Below are 15,640 nucleotides of genomic sequence, written 5' to 3' on the forward strand. Positions count from 1 at the left end.
TTCCCCCTCCATCCAGAAGGCATGAGCATGGACCTTGGTGTTTTTAACCAGTTTGAAATGACTGTCGACGAGGGAGAAGGCGGGCACCGGAGGAGAGGGTGTGCCCCAGAGGCCATCTTAGCATCAATATAACTGGGTTTTTTTCTCCACTTTGGAGTAGGCTGTTGGGGGAGAATCAGGTTTTTTGAGGGGTGTTTCCTCAGACTGATGAAGCCTTCCGGATGCAGGGCAAAACGTCTCAGCACAAAAAAAAGAAACCGTACAGATGACCTGACTGAACACTGTTTGGACCATTTAAAAATCTCCTGTCATGAGAATGGTTCTTTTGAGTAAACAATGGACCGCACTTTTATAACGCTTTTCATTGGAGGACGACTGCTCTAACCACTCAGCCACAGCCGTCCCAGAGAACAAATTATATTCTCCAAAACTAAGTAACTGATTGGATTCATCAGGTTTCACAGATAAATATAATCAGCATAACAATGAAAATGTATCCCATTATGTTGAGGAACAGCTTCTACCCTGTGGTTGCTAGACTCATGAATCTCTAACCAGGATAATCACTGTGAAAAATCACATCATGCTGCTGATCTGTTTCATGTTGCTGTGCTCATTTGTACTTATCTGCTCACACAGACTCATGTTTGTGCGGATGTTGGGCATATCGTTTTTTTAATGCTACTAGTGCTTAGTGTATTTTCAGTTAATATTTTTCTTAGTTCATATCTTAGATCTTATTACTGTTTTTCTTTTACATTTTATACTTTTATTGGATATAACTGGGACCATGTGTACACAATCTCGTTCCACCACATGTACCACATTTGTTGTGTATGATAAATAAAAAAAACTTTGAATTATTGAATCCTTGAATAAACACAGCCCTCTTTGTTTCAGTCTTTTTCATTCTAGTATTTTCATCATCTTTCTTTCTTTCTTTGCCCTTGCTCTTCTGTATGTTCGCTTGGTGTGAAGCACTGTGATGCCTCTGAGGTATGTATGTACTTCACAGACCACTGAATCCCTCAAACATAGTCAGTATTTATCTATCTCTAGACTTTAATTACCCGTACCAACTCATTACCCCATGGTTACAAGTTTTTGGATTATTTTCATTACATTTTTTGTGCAAGTCCACATTAGGTTTGTACTAATATGGATATTGGTGTTCAATTTTGATTTAATCACATATAATTTCACCTACAGTGCTAATAGTCTTTAGTACAGATTTCTTTCAAGTAAATAACATGTCATGTTTGACTACACAGTTGTTCTAGATTTAATGAAAGAAAAATACCTTTGTAAAGGGAGTTTTCCTTTCCACTGTTGCCACTGTGCTTGCTCAGGATGGGATACTGCAATGGAGCCAAGATTCAACTTGTCTGCTGGCCTCCTTAGATAGAGAACTTTACTAATTGGCTTTTATGTATGTGAATGTTTTTGTAAAGTGCCTTGAGACAACTTTGTTGTGATTTGGCACTATATAAATAAACTGAATTGAATTGAATTGAATTAACTATGATGTATTTTCAGTGGTAATTTTTTTTCGTCGTAATCAATGGACAAATATTTCTAGTTTCAAGATAGGGGCTGTAGTTTGCCAGGTCTGTTATAAGGTTATAAGGGTATGTAGCTTGAGTTTTAATTTGGACTCAAAGCAATGACAAAATAAGTACATTTTCATTAAACCATAATATACAAATGATTTGGCCATTATCTGCCTTGCCAGTGTTCCTCTGCCAGGTCACTTTGTTTAGCATCTTTTGAGGACATATCACAGCACAGCGGCTGCTGGTGACTGGTTGGTGAATGTCAATCTTAAAGAAGTTGCCTGGATGTTTTGCAATGTTTGTGTGGGCTCCAAATTTTCTAGCTTCTCTAGGCATTTGATTTCAAATACCCAGAATTCAGTTAAACTGCAACTCAAGATATGCACATTTCTTTTCAATACTGAGTCTACAGCAAGTGCACAACAGTCACAATTAGTGAGATAAAACCTTAAATGAGATGCAACCCCCCCCCCCCACACACACACACACACAAAAAAAAAAAAACAACACACACACACACACACACACAGCATGTGCATCTGAAATAAAGGCACGGATAGGAGGCAGACAGAATTATCCACTGTATGCATCTAAATTCATTCAACCTTTATTTAGACAGGTTAATCCCATTGAGCATAGGGGACTCATTTACAAGAGAGACCTGATTAAATATTACAACAACAACCACTAAGTATGACCACAAATGGCCATATATAAATTACCACTATGATTTGGAGCAGAAACTTCTCCAAAACTTTTATTGTTTTATTAATGATTCAGACCACAAGGGGAAATAGGTGACAAGCAATCAGGTCAGATCAAAATAGAGAAGAAGAGAGCTGTCATTAGCCTCACTTCAAATTTCATGGGAAATGCAGTGGATGTAGGCCTTCCAAACACAGGATATATTTTTCAAAAATCACTATAATTTTTTCTCTGAAAACCTCCTGTCTGAAAGCAAAATGCTCTGTTGGGAGTATGTGGAAGTGTGAGGTCTGTAGAATAGGATTAAGCTTGGTCATTAAAAGCTTTATATGGGAGCAGAACTACTGTTAAGTCTACCCTAGATTTTAAAAGGAGCTAATGGGAAGAAACTAAAATTAGAGAAATGTTATCTCTGCTGAAATTTTTCATTAGCAATCTTGCTGTTGCAGCCTTGTAATGTCCTCATTACTTAGCAAAAGACGTTTAAACTGCAAAGACTAAATGGATTTGTTGTGGAAATAACAGCATCGTTAAAAACAGAATCTTTTTTTTTCTTTATTTATTTAAAAAGTACTAGTGAGCTCAGCATTATACATAAGCACAGACATCCATAATTACAAGAATGTTTTCTATATGTAGACTTTTTTCCCCCACATCTTCTTCTCTCCACTATTCTAGTGCCCGCTTAATGGCTAGAAATTCAATGAACTGTTTGTTGGGGTCTGGAACTGGTAGAACGTGTGAGGAGATGAACAGTTCTTTTAGTTAATGGAAGGTTTCCTGGCCTTTTGTAGAAGACACAAATGGCTGATTGGTGGAAGTGAGGCATGCTAAGAAATAGACTGTACTTATATAGCACCTTTCTATCTTGTTTCAAGATACTCAAAGCGCTTTACACTACATTCTGTGTCCTCATTTACCCATTCATACAGCACTCTACTAGATCTCTACAAAGCTAATTGAACAAATCATTCTAATGAGACTAATCAGTGCTTTAGATCACATTCATACACTGATGGGACACACATCAGAGGCTATGAGAGGTTCAGTGTGTTGCCCAAGGACACTTCAGCATGTGACTGCTGGTGGATTCGAACCCCCAACTCTCGCATTGGAGGACGACTGCTCTAACCACTCAGCCACAGCCACCATAAGTTGTTTAGCTGGTACAATGGCTACATTGGTATAGCCATTGCCTCTCAGCAAGAAGGCAGGTGGATCAGTTCCTGGCCAGGGGGCTTTCTGGGTGAAGTTTGCATGTTTTCTCCATGCATGTGTGGGTTTTCTTTGGGTACTCCGGTTTCCTCCCACAGACCAAAAACATGCATGTTAGGCTGGTAACTCTAAATTGTCCCTATGTGTGAGTGAGATTGCGAATGATTGTTTGTCTCGTTTTTCTCTATGTGTTCCTGTGATGGACTGGAGACTTTTCTAGGGTGTCCCCCGCCTCTCACACAATGACTGCTGGATATGGGCACCAGTGACCCCTGCAACCCTAAAAGGAAGAAGTGGATAAAGATAATGGATGGATTGATAGCAAATTGCAAATCCAAGAAACTATTGAATTTGTTTTTGAGTGATAGGAACTAGAGGTGCATTGTGACCTCGGCACTCGGCAGGTGGGCGTTCGGATTTCCAGGGATTGGAGGAATCCAGCGGGAGTTTTGTGAGATGATTTATTGTGAGCACAGACATGACAGGCTAGAACGTATTCCTTCACATCCTTATGCATGGATGGCCACCAAAATTGACGGGAGATGAGTGAAATGGTTCTACTGATACCAGGGTGTGCAGAGAATTTGGCTGAATGGAACCAGTGGATGAGGCAGGAACGTAGGTTCTATTAGGTGGACCGTTGCCAGGGTCTGGTTCAGCCTGGATAGCTTGATGTACCACATCCTCGATCTCCCAGGAGAGAAAGCCGACAGTGCAGCTTGGAGGTAGAATGGATGTAGAGGTCCTTTCAGAGCTGTCAGATGAATACTGGCGGGAGAGGACAGTGGGCTTGGTGTTCTTGGAGCTGGGCGAAAAGAGATGGAAAGGTTAAAGCGTGAAACGAACAAAGACCAACGGGACTGACGGGAGTTATGACGTTTGTCAGATTACAAATATGAAAGGTTCTTGTGATCTGTCCAAACCAGCATGGGATGTTCTGTGCCCTCCAGCCAGTGCCGCCACTCCTCTAATGCTAGTTTGATAGCTAGGAGTTTGCGGTCACCCACGTCATAATTCCTCTCAACGGGGGAAAGTCTGTGGGAGAAAAAGGCACAAGGGTGAAGTCTTTCATCTGCATCAGTTCGTTGAAAAAGTACTGCTCTGACCCTAGTGTCGGAGGCATCAACTTCTAGGACAAACTCTTAAGGATCGGGTTGGATGAAGATGGGGGCCTGACAAAACTTCTCCTTGAGTTCACTAAAGGCGGTGTCAGCCTCAAGGGTCCATGAAAAGGTGAACTTGATGGAGGTCTGGGCGGTGAGAGGGGCAGCAGTCTGACTAGCGGTAGGAATTTGCGAACCCTAGAAATTGTTGGAGCTGTTTTCGTGATTCGGGAGATGGCCAATTTAACACTGCCCTGATCTTCTCAGGGTCTGATAGAACCTGTCCACCCTCGAGGATGTAGCCCAAGAATGAGACAGATGACTTATGGAACTCACATTTTTTGGCCTTAATGTAAAGGCGGTTCTCAAGGAGACGCTGGAGGACAAGGCGGACATGTTTCTGATGATCAACAATGTTTCGGGAGTAGATGAGAATGTCATCAAGGTAAAAGAAAACAAAGATATTCAGAAAATCAAGATGGACCTCATTAATAAGTGCTTGGAAAACTGTGGGGGTATTGCAAAGACCCAAGGGCATAATTAAATATTCAAAATGACCTACAGGCGTCTTGAAAGCAGATTTCCAATCATCTCCTTGGCGGATATGGACAAGGTGGTGAGCATTACAGAGGTCAAGTTTTGTGAAGATTGTGGTTTCCTGTACTGCTTCAAAAGCTGATGCTAATAGAGGAAGTGGGTATTTATTTTTGATAGTGATCTGGTTTAAGCCTATGTAATCAAAGCAAGGTCAGCGTGTGCCATCTTTCTTACTGACAAAGAAGAAGCCCGCCCCAGTGGTGAAGATGAGTGACGGATTATACCTGCAGCAAGTGATTCAGTTCATTTCTCCAAGGCTAGATGCTCGGGACGGGAAATGTTGTAAAGACGGCTGGATGGGAGTGGTGCACCTGGAAGGAGATCTATAGCAATATCATAAGGACGATGAGGAGGTAAGGAGGAGGCCTTATCTTTACTGAAAACCTGCTTGAGATCATAGTATTCTTCTAGGATGAGGGTTAAGTCAGTGGGATCTGTTCCTACAACATTACCCGGGGACAGACTTGGAGGAACGGCAGACTGCAAACAGGAAGAGAGACAGTTAGTAGGCCAAGATTCAGTTCAGAGATTAGACCAGTTGAGATGTGGGAGGCAATTAAAACCCAGAACAATTGGGTGATTGAGATGAGGGGAAGACAAAAAATGAAATTGTTTTGTGATGGTTGCCAGAAATGATTAATTGAAGTGGTTTGGTTCTGTGAGTGATTCTGGGTAAATTCTTTCCACGAAGAGCAGTTACCTTAAATGGAACAGGGAGGGAAATAGATTAAATTCTGGCTTGGATGACAAAGGTTCGATCAATCAGATTATGTTCACAACCAGAGTCAATGAGAGAGATAAAGTATCATTGCTGAATTGTAGAACGGCAGGGAGTAGGAAATGAGGAGATGAGGATACCTTGGGTTGGTCCGTCAGTATCCCCATTCTGACTGACGGACCTTCCAGTTTGGGCGTATGGGACAGGAGGTGATGAAATGACCTAAAGTTTCACAGTAGATGCACTGGTTAGCGTCCTTGTGCCGCTGTCATTCCTCAGGAGAGAGGTGGGTACAACCAACCTGCATAGGTTCTGGTTCAGGGGAAGGAGGACTGGAAGCTGCTTGAGGCTGGTCTTTCTGAAAAGGGGCTAAAATTGGTTTAACAGATTGTCAGAGGTTTCATTGTATTCTTCTCTCTCTTAAATGTTTATCAATGCATGTGGTGAGTATAATGAGTTAATTTAGGGTCTTAGGTTCATCCAAGGGAGCTAATTCATCCTTCAATGTTTCGTTAAGAGCTTGGAGGAAGGCGCTTTTAAGTGTACAAGTGTCCCAAACTGATACGGCAGCTAAGGTGCGGAATTCAATAGAAAATTCAGAAACATATCTCTGGCCCTGTTTAAGGGACCAAAATCTGTGGGATAGAGCAGTGGGATCAGCATCTTCACCGAAGATTAATTAATTAAACTCCTTGATGAACTCAGCATAGGAACAGCCAAAACTTGATGAATCCTGAACTCGAGTATCAGCCCATTTTAATGCTTTTCCAGTCAAAAGGCCAATAACAAAAGAGATTTTGGCATTGTTGTGGGGAAAGGAGTGAGGGGAACAATTAAATGTTAAGGAACACTGTAGGAGAAAACCCCTGCCATTACCTACATCACCTGAAAACTTCTCTGGGTTTGGGGAACTGACGTCACGGGAGGAGACTAATTGCTGAGTCACTGGTGGAGCTGGGGTGACAACTGCTGGAGAAGGAGATGTATTACATTGAATACTCTGGATTAAGCTGGTTAAATGGTTGAAACGTTGGTTTGTTGCGTGGAGATGTTCACTGAGAGACCTGAGAACTGTGTTGTGAAACTGAATTAGAGATTGTTGTTCGGCTAGGGATTTTCTAAGTGCTTCTGCTGGGTCAATTTGGCCAGAGTGTTGTCATGGTTTTAGGTAAATGTTTGACCCACATGCAGTGAAGCTCTCAGAGAAACCAATAAAGATTTAAGAGTTTTATTTCAATCTCTGAAATGGTAATGAGGTGATGTTGTTCAGGGAAAGTAAGGATCTAGAAGCCAAGAAGGACCAAACTGCTAACCGGGTCTCTGGAGACAAACAAAGGAGAGGTAAGTAGTGAATTGAGTTCTTGAATGATTGAAAGAAGAAGACTGCTTACTTGAGGTTGAGGGGAAATCAGCCAGGGAGAGGTGAGTGTGATCCGAGAAGGCTGGAGATTGGTTATTGAGGTTATCAGTGGAGATCCAGGAAGTAGATTGTTGGTAGATGGTTGATGATGGATGCCAAGGAGCTTGGTGGAGGGCAGAACAGGTTCAATCAGAACTCGGGTGGAGCAAGGAGTGAGGAGTCCAGAAAACAGCCAAGGTTTAAAGATGATCCTGTTAGGATTTTCTAGGCAGGAGCGAACCCAGTAGTGCAGACAGGGACTCAACTCGGCAGAATACAAAAAATATGTATTTAATGGTAAAATAAAGATACAAAATGACAGGCTGGCGGGTCAGCAAAACTTACATGAACAGGAAGATAAGGCACAGGAAACTCAGGAGGACTCAGGGGACACGGAAGACTCAGGGAACTCGGAAGACTCAGGGGAGCACAACAAACGAGTATGACGTGACAACGAACAAGACTGACAGACGGCTTATATACAGGGACAAGACGAGACGTGATTACGAACAGCTGGGACGAGACAAGGGTGGCACTAATAGAACTAACGAGGGAGCACTAGGGAACACAGACACAAACTGGGCCACCAAATGGTACCATCCTTACAGTACCCCCCCCCCCCCCTCAAGGACGCCCCCAGGTGTCCCCAAAAAAAACCCTCCCGAAGGACTTGGGCGGGTGGAGGGCGGCACTGCAAGGGTGGAGGGCCCGAGGAAACACAAGGAAGAACCAAAGACCTGAAAAAACTACGGCAACACACAAGCAGGGAACACAAAGGATTTGGACGGTCAAGAGACCGTCCCTAGGAGCCACTGTTCCGGCGGGCGGCCGGGAGGCTGTCCATCAAACTGGGCCAGGTCAGGGGGGCGGCCGGGAGGCCGTCCAATACATAGGACCAGAGAGACTGCGGCAGGCGGCGATGAGGACTTGGAGAACGCAGCATGCGTCAAGGAGTCCTGGGGAGCTGCAGCATGCGTCAAGGAGTCCTGGGGAGCTGCAGCATGCATCAAGGAGTCCTGGAGCTCTGCAGCAGACGACGGAGAGGCCTGGAGCTCTGCAGGAGATGACGGAAAGGCCTGGAGCTCTGCGGCAGACGACGGAGAGGCCTGGAGCTCTGCGGCAGATGACAGAGAGGCCTGGAGCTCTGCGGCAGACGGCGGGGAGGCCTGGAGCTCTGCAGCAGACGACGGAGAGGCCTGGAGCTCTGTGGCAGACGACGGGGAGGCCTGGAGCTCTGCGACAGACGACGGAGAGGCCTGGAGCTCTGCGGCAGACGACGGGGAGGCCTGGAGCTCTGCGGCAGAAACGGGAACGGAGTCTTCTGCGGCAGGAATGGAAACCTCTGCGGCAGGAACGGAAACCTCTGCGGCAGGAACGGAAACCTCTGCGGCAGGAACTGGAACTGAATCTTCTGCGGCAGGAACGGAAACAGGAACAGAATCTTCTGCGGCAGGAATGGAGTCTTCTGTGGTAGGAACAGAATCTTCTGCGGCAGGAACAGGAACAGAATCTTCTGCGGCAGGAACGGAGCCCTCTGCGGGGGCGGCAGGAACGGAGCCCTCTGCGGCGGCGGCGGCGGCAGGAACAGAGCCCTCTGCGGTGGCGGCAGGAATGGAGCCCTTTGCGGCAGCGGCAAGAACGGAGCCCTCTGCGGCGGCGGCAGGAACGGAGCTCTCTGCAGCGGCGGCAGGAACGGAGTCCTCTGTGGTGGCGGCAGGAACAGGTGCGTAGTTCGTCTGGAACCCCTCGGAACAGGAGAGATGAGGAGCGTCTGCCGGGACCCCCTCGGAACAGGAGAGGTGAGGAGCGTCTGCCGGAACCCCCTCGGAACAGGAGAGGCAAGGAGCGTCTATCTGGACCTCCTCGGAGCAGGAGAGATGAGGAGCGTCTGCCGGGACCCCCTCGGAACAGGAGAGATGAGGAGCGTCTGCCAGAACCCCCTTGGAACAGGAGAGATGAGGAGCGTCTGCCGGAACCCCCTCGGAGCAGGAGAGATGAGGAGCGTCTGCCGGGACCCCCTCAGAACAGGAGAGATGAGGAGCGTCTGCCGGAACCCCCTCGGAACAGGAGAGATGAGGAGCGTCTGTCGGGACCCCCTCGGAACAGGAGAGGTGAGGATCCACCTCAGGGGCTGCGTGCAACGTGGAATCCACCTCAGGGTCTGCGTGCAGCGTGGAATCCACCACTGGGGCTGCGTGCAGCGTGGAATCCACCTCAGGGGCTGCGTGCAGCGTGGAATCCACCTCAGGGGCTGCGTGCAACGTGGAATCCACCTCAGGGGCTGCGTGCCGCATGGAATCCACCTCAGGGGCTGCGTGTAGCGTGGACTCAGAGATGGCAGTGAAAACAGGGGGTATTAAAGTCCCTATCTTAGTTAGTAAAAAATTATACTCGGGCAGCCAAGAAAGACCAGAAATAGATAATAAAAAATCCTCCATCTCGGACAAAACGATGTCGATAGAAGACGGGTTAGATTTAGCTGAATGGAATAATTCTAGTAAGGTTTGATTAATTTGCAAAATGTCTTCGGGTGAAAATGAGTGAAAAAAGGGAATGTCTCTATGTGGCGGCGTGGTGACGGGTGCCACCCCCACCAGAAACCTAGAAGGTGAGGCGGCGGAACACGCCCCCACGGAGTCACTGGGAATACGCTCTGGAGCTACGGTCAGGCTGGGTCGGACAGCCGCGGCACGGAGTGGCGGTGGGAGGCCGGATTATGCCCCCACCAGGAACCTGGAAGGTGAGGCGACAGAACCCGCCCCTGTGGCGTCAAGTGGACCGGACTCACCGAACCGAACAGTAGTGGACCGGAGCTCCTGCGGGACGCTGGATCTCGCCCCCACCGGAAACCTGGGAGGTGAGGCGGCGGATCCCGCTCCCACAGAAACATCGGAACCAGCTCTAAAATTCTGCTCAGCCGACGAGACCGGGCCGGTCGCCGCGGACTGCCTCCAGAACTGCTTTCTGCCACTATGGCGGCAGTGGGACGGCAGAAGGACAGGGATCGAGTGGAGCTCGTCCATCTATGGCTCGTGGAGGGAAAAAGAAAAAAGGTGAGTTTGCCGAGAGGGACCCTGCCCGCTGGATTCTGGTCTGGTCGCGTCGTAATGTTAGGATTTTCTAGGCAGGAGCAAACCCAGTAGTGCAGACAGGGACTCAACTTGGCAGAATACAAAAATAGGTATTTAATGATAAAATAAAGATACAAAATAACAGGCTGACGGGGCAGCAAAACTTACATGAACAGGAAGATAAGGCACGGGAAACCCAGGAGGACTCAGGGGACACGGAAGACTCAGGGAACTCGGAAGACTCAGGGGAGCACAGGAGACCCAACGAGTACGACACGACAACGAACAAGACTGACAGACGGCTTATATACAGGGACAAGACGAGACGTGATTACGAACAGCTGGGACGAGACAAGGGTGGCACTAATAGAACTAACGAGGGAGCACTAGGGAACACAGACACAAACAGGGCCACCAAATGGTACCATCCTTACAGATCCAGAAATGGCAGAAGTTTGCTGCTGACTGATTTTCTTTCATGAAGGAAACTGGAACAGAATCCAGAATGGAGGCAGGAGTAACCTGGGGTTCAAGGAGGAGAGCATCAAGTAAACAAAGGTAAGGAGGTCAATAAAACAACAAGAGTCAGAGGGAGCTCAGAGGGCTATGAGTTACCACAAAGGCTGACACTCTGGCATTGAAGGACGGACAGGAGCTTCCTCTTAAGCTTCTCTGATGAGAGCAGATAGATTGTAGGTGTGTGAGAGCACACCTGCTGCGACCAGCCCTGCCAGCTGGCTCATTGGTGCCATCTGGTAGAATACTAAAAGAGTTGACGGTAGAGGTGAAACACAGATTCCAGCACCATTAGATGTGCTTATCTAACCATGGAGGATAAACAATGACTAATACGACGAGTACACTTGTCTTTGTAGAAAACATTGGATCAAAGATAAGATTACGATTAATTTGTGCGTTTTACTTCAAGTGTTTAGTTATGTTTTTGATGCTATGGTTTTATGAAAAGATTAATGAATGAGTTATGTTTACGTGGCAATTCAGCTTTTTGTGTTACTAGTATGTTTTATTTTTTATGCTTGCTATGTTTTGATTTTTTGATTTATTCAGTGTTGTAGTGGTGCTTGGGAATTTTAACTTTGCTGCATTATTTTTTTTTACCTGTTTTGCATTAATCTGGGATTGTGTTACCTTGCTGATTTGTTCTTTTTTTTAGGCTGTTACCATGACATGGCCAGCCACTGCGGCTCAGGCAGGTGTTTCCCATTAGCTGTAATGGCATAAGAGCCAGGAATGGGACATAAAAGGAACAGAACAATAAGCAGAGTGACACAACCACAGCTGAGAAGCAACAGCCGTGGACAAGCCGGTCAGCAAAGCAGCAGAACTGAAGGCATGGTCATTAAGAGCAAAGGTGAGAGGGGGCAAGGACACACACAAGTGAGGCTTTGGTCGGAGGCACGGTTGGGACATGGAGCAGGACGCCAACTCCAGTGGATTGTGTACGGCTGGAAGGTGCAGAATCGTCCAGGTCTGGTGTCAAAGGTGGAGGATTGAGCGTTGAAGATCGCTGTCGGTCCAGGTCGCCACGGGATGTTGGACTTGGGAGAAATGAGCGCTGCTGTGATCGCTGGAGGTTGAGATGGAATGCCGTGCAGACGGTGAGAGGACCACGCCCCCCTCAGCAAAGGCTGTTTCTTTTCCTCAGACTGTCATAACCGTGTCGCCTTTTTTTAAATCTTTGATTTTACAGACTGCTCTACATGGCTGGTTTTTAATATTTTGTCGTAATGATGGTTGGTGAAAGCAAACCCAGGGTGCAGGCAGACAATCCAGGACTCAGGAGATGAATAAAATAATTTATTAATGATAACAAAACAACAGCTGACAGAGCAGAAAACTTACATAATCCGTGGGAAACGCAGAGAACCAAGGTGACAGGGAGCAATGCCAGGACGAAGGACTAACAGAGACACAGACTTATATACAGTGACAAACGAGACAAAACACCTGTGGGGACACACAGCTGAACCACATCAGGGAATATGACAAACAAGGAAGCAAGGGAGTGCAGGAACAGACACACAACACTAGATGGAAGCATACACTAGGAAAACACAAACCCTATAGAAAAACAGAAACTGAGAAGGAGGACATAAGACCAAAAACACAACACTAGATGGAGCTAAACCCATGAAACAGACCAATCCTTACAGTACCTCCCCCTTAAAGGACGTCTCCAGACGTTTCTCCAGAAACCCACTCCCCAAAAACTTGGGTGGGAGGAGGGAGGAAACAGGACGGAGGGCACAAGGGAACACAAGAGGGGGACTAGGTACACACAACAGAAAAAACACAAAAAGTCCAGGCAGACGGTTGGAAGACCATCCATTTTGCTGGAACAGCTCAAGCGAAGGGCCATGGTGAGGCTTGGGGCCAAGGCAAGGCTTGGGGCCAAGGTGAGGCTTGGGGCCACAGCGATGCGAAGGGCCACGGCAATGCGAAGGGCCACAGCCATGGCGAGACGCCTGGACGAGGCGAGGTGAAGGGCCACCGCGATGCGAAGGGCCACGGCGAGGCGCCTGGACGAGGTGAGGCGAGGGGCCAAGGCGATGCGAAGTGACACGGCGAGGCGCCTGGACGAGGCAAGGCAAGGGGCCAAGGCGATGTGTAGTGTTACGGTGAGGCACCTGGACGAGGCGAGGCACCTGGACGAGGTGATACGTAGTGCCAAGGCGATGCGCCTGGACGAGGCGATGAACCGAGGTGAGGAGAAGGAACCACTGGCGCCACAAGAGACGAAGGGACCACTGGCATCGCAGGAGATGAAGAGACCACTGGAGACGCAGGAAACGAAGAGACCACGGGAGACGGAGACAACTGGAGACGCAAGAGATGAGGAGACCACTGGAGACGTAGAAGACGAAGAGACCACTGGAGACGCAGGAGACAAAGAGACTACTGGAGATGCAGGAGATGAAGAGACCACTGGAGACGCAGGAGACGAAGAGACCTCTGGAGACGTAGAGACCTCTGGAGACGTAGAGACCTCTGGAGACCTAGAGACCTCTGGAGACCTAGAGACCTCTGGAGACGTAGAGACCACTGGAGACACAGAGACCACTGGAGACATTTACGCGTCGGCGGACCTGGGACCCTCTGTGGGCGTCGAGGCGTCGGCAGACCTGGGACCCTCTGTGGACGTCGAGGCGTCGGCGGACCTGGGAACCTCTGTGGACGTCGAGGCGTCAGCGGACCTGGGAACCACTGTTGACGTTGAGGCCACTGAAGACTCTGCAGACACTGGAGACATGTGTGCAGGCTCGGGGCTCTCTGTAGGCAAGCAGGGGTTCAGGTAAAGTCCCACCTTAGAAATTTTCCCCAGCTCCTCAGACTGCTTTTGTGGGGACTCGGATGGTGGAAGGATCTGGATTTCAGCAGTTCTGATCCTTTTCTGCCTTCGACCTCTACGCCGGCGGGGGTGTGAACAAGGATCAGAAGCGAACCCACTCTCCTCCTTGGGTTCAATGTCACCCTCAGCCGTCTGGTACAGGGAACTGGGTGTCTGTGTGAGGTGACTCTTCTCGAGTTGTGCCCCCCTTTCTTCTTCCACTAGGAGGGGCGACGGAAGGATCTCCAGCTCAGGGCTGCAACGTTGCTGCCTCTGGACAGGTTCGGTGTGGAACCCGTTCCACTTGATGGTGGGCTCTTTTTTAACAGATGCATGGAGAGGCAGAGATCCTCCAGGTGACTCACATGAAGGGCTGGAACTGTAAGTGGATCAAGCAGCTGACTGTAGGTGGTTTGACTCCAGCCTGCTCCTCTCTCTCAGTAGTTTGTCCAAAAACTCCATCATGCCCCGAGAGACACACAGTCCAGGGAGACGAAAATACTCATTAACCATGTCCTCTGTGACCACCCACCTTTCCTCCAGATCATTGGAGGTAGCCACAGTGTCCACATATTTTTGGATTGTCTTCTCCAACTGCTGGTAGTCCTCATCTGAAAGATTTGCCATAAACTAGCTGCCTGCTGGGTTTATGTTTGGTCCTAGCATTATGTCGTAATGATGGTTGGTAAAAGCAAACCCAGGGGTGCAGGCAGACAATCCAGGACTCAGGCGATGAATAAAATAATTTATTAATGATAACAAAACAACAGCTGACAGGGCAGCAAACTTACATAATTCGTGGGAAACGCAGAGAACCAAGGTGACAGGGAGCAATGCCAGGACGAAGGACTAACACAGAGACACAGACTTATATACAGTGACAAACGAGACAAAACACCTGTGGGTACACACAGCTGAACCACATCAGGGAATATGACAAATAAGGAAGCCAGGGAGTGTAGGAACAGACACACAACACTAGATGGAAGCATACACTAGGAAAACACAAACCCTATAGAAAAACAGAAACTGAGAAGGAGGACATAAGACCAAAAAAAACAACACTAGATGGGGCTAAGCCCATGAAACAGACCGATCCTTACATATTTGGACTGCTTGCAACAATCTGAATCAGTTTATTATTGCCATGTCAATGAACGAGGTTCACAAACTAGGAATTTGCTTCGACATAAGGTGCGAATAGTAATAAAGTAAAATAAAGTAAAAATGAAAACATTACATTAGACATAAGACCTGTGTACACCCACAATAAAGTAAAAATAAAAACATAACATAAAACATGTGTACACCCATACAATAGAAAACAATAAAAAAGCTTAGAAAACAGTACAGATGGAGTATTCAATTATAATACAGATGTAATGTGACCAAAGCAGAAATTATGAGGTAGCATTATGAGTGTTCAGGAGTCCAACAGCAGAGGGGAAGAAACTGTTCTTATGGCGGGAGGTTCTGGTCCGTATGGACCGAAGCCTCCTGCCTGAGGGGAGTGGTTCGAACAGTCCGTGTGCAGGGTGAGCAGGGTCAGCTGTGATCCAACCTGCTCGCCTCACAGTCCTGGAGACGTACAGGTCATGGAGGGATGGAAGGCTGCAGCCGATCACCTTCTCAGCTGAGCACACAACGCGCTACAATTTCAGTCTGTCCCTGGCAGTGGCCCCGGTGTACCACACCATGATGGAGGAGCTGAGGATGGACTCGATGATAGCCGTGTAGAACTGCACCATCAGCTTGGCCAGCAGCTTGGCCTTCTTCAGCTGTCGCAGGAAGTACAGTCTCTGCTGGGCCTTCTTGATGAGGGAGCTGATGGTCAGCTCCCACTTGAGGTCCTGGGTGATGGTGGTGCCGAGGAACCGATAAGAGTTTGCAGTGGTGATGGGGGTATCATTACAGGGGGGGGGGGGGGGGG

Source organism: Nematolebias whitei, chromosome 4 (genome assembly GCF_014905685.2).
Source record: "Nematolebias whitei isolate Nwh7 chromosome 4, NemWhi1, whole genome shotgun sequence".
Lineage (NCBI taxonomy): Eukaryota > Metazoa > Chordata > Actinopteri > Cyprinodontiformes > Rivulidae > Nematolebias > Nematolebias whitei.